Genomic DNA, 2500 nt, shown 5'->3' with positions numbered 1-2500 from the left:
CGACTGAAAAGGGTTTTTCCCCCAACAGGGCCCCCCAAAAACCGAACTTGGTTTTTGGTCCGGAGACCTCTAGGCCCAGGGGCTTCCCCCTCATTGCTAAATGCATCAAGAAACCGCCACCAGTGGGCTCCAGGGGACCGATAGGTGGCAACATCATCAGCAAAAAACAAGGTTGAGGAAACCCTTTAAAATTTTCCCCAGTGTTGTTCCCCACGACTTTGGGTATTTGCTCTTTCCCCTTTATCCCGTCCCCTACAGGTGTTTTTAAAAGTGTTTGGGGTAAGGGCGCAGCCTTGCCTCACCCCTGAATTAAAAAGGGAAAAGTTTTGAATCCCCCACCACAAATTTTCCCCCTTTCAGTACCCCGTATAGAGGGTTGCTAACAGGGCCCAAAAATTTTGGGGCGGAATTCCCCTGAGCCTCAGGGCCCCAAAAAGGGGATTCCAATGCCCCTTGTCAAACGCCTTCTTGAGGGGCGATGTAGGTGCCCAAACACCCCCCAACCAAACTCACATGGCGTTCCCCAATTTCTCGAAGCGGTAGTATAAAAGGGCTATCGTGGACTTGCCCCGGGGTAAATCCAGACGCCCTCCAGTCTCTGATGCCTCAGTAGGTGGTTGCGGATCCGTTTCAGAAGAATGTGGGCGAGAACCTTGCCTGGTATGCTGAGCAGTGTAATGCCACGGTAGTTGCTGCAGTCCCAACGGTCCCCTTTCCCCTTCTAGAGAGGGATGACCACGCCCCTCAGCAGGTCAATGGGAATGGTACCAGACTGCCAGATGGCAGTCAGGACTGTAAGCAGGCCCCGAGCCATAGGTTCGCCTCCAGCCTTTAGCAGTTCAGCAGGGATATTACATATGCCTGCAGCTTTCCCACTCTTCAGCTTGGAAATCGCCATCCTAACCTCCGTCAGGGTAGGAGGTTCCTCGCTGATGGTTGGGTCCAGCACAGGCACTGAGACATCGCTTGCATCCAAGCTAACTGTTGGAGGGTCTACCTGGTATAATTGTTCAAAATTACTCAGCCCAATGTTCATGAACCCCAACATGATCTGAGATGATCCATCCATCCGCTGATCGGACTGCAGCCATCTGTAAGGAGGGCTTAGAGTTCAGTTTTCTCAGGGCTTGGTAGGCAGGGTGAAGGTCATTTACCAAGAAATGGCCTTCGACCTCCTCAGCAAGATTCCTGATGAACTGTTCCTTGTCCCTTCTCAGCAGTGTCCGAGCCCTACGCACCATGGAACGACGCAAGACTTGATTCCCATTCAGCCGAGTCTTGCGACACACTTCAGTGGCCTCTAATGCCTCCAGGGAGATGGAATTCTGCCTTGCCCTCGGGCGTAAGCCAATGGACTCCTGAGCTGCTTCGAGTGTTACGCGCTTGAAGAGCTCCCACAGAGCAAATGGGTCCGTCAGGTTGAGTTCTGTGAATCTGTCAGAGAGTGCCATGGTGAACCCACGGGCACACTCCACCTCCCTTAGTCTGTCCAGGTGAAACACCTTAGGGTGGCCACTGGAGGGACGGGGAGTTTTGAAGTGGACCCGTAGGTTGCCACAACCAGCCTATGGTCGGTGCCACAGAACTCGGCACTCCGGTAAACCCTGCAGTTCTGGAGGATCCTCCATTGCGTGCTAACAAGAATGTGGTCGATCTCCTTGGCCACTGTATATATATATATATATATATATATATATATATATATATATATATATATATATATATATATATATATATATATATATACATAAAGATAAATATGTAGATAGACACACACACCCACACACAAACACACATACACACACATACAGACACACCACACACACACACACATACAACCACACACACCACACACACACACACACACACATATATATATATATATATATATATATATATATATATATAATATATATTATATATATAATATATATATGTGTTATATATATATATAATATAATATTATATATATATATATATATATTTATAATATATATATATATATATATATATATATATATATATATATATATTATATATCATATATATAATATATATATTATATATATATATATATATATATATATATATATATATATATATATAGATATATATATATATATATTGCATATTGTATATAGTATGTTATACATATATATTATATCATAAATATATTTCGTAAATAATATGATGTATGTTTTTATAGAATAGTTATATCCTATTATTAACTATTAGAATATATTCATATATATTATTCTTTCTTCTGACAATATCTTACCAATGATATAAACTAAGATAATGATTAATTCGAACAGAATGCCCCTGTAGTCTATGCGGGTTGTAAGTGTCGGGGCGTTCATATCGTGACAAACCAGCTCGTTTACTGAATTATTTCAAACATGCGATGCGTGAAGTTTCACAGAGATAGTTTCATAGTGGAGACTGCGAGTTAGAAGAGCCTGGAAAAGAAGAAGTCCAACTAATTTTCGAAACTCTAGCC

This window comes from Penaeus monodon, chromosome 39, assembly GCF_015228065.2.
Source record: "Penaeus monodon isolate SGIC_2016 chromosome 39, NSTDA_Pmon_1, whole genome shotgun sequence".
NCBI lineage: Eukaryota > Metazoa > Arthropoda > Malacostraca > Decapoda > Penaeidae > Penaeus > Penaeus monodon.
The sequence above is the reverse complement of the archived record's forward strand: the minus strand, read 5'-3'. Positions refer to the sequence as shown.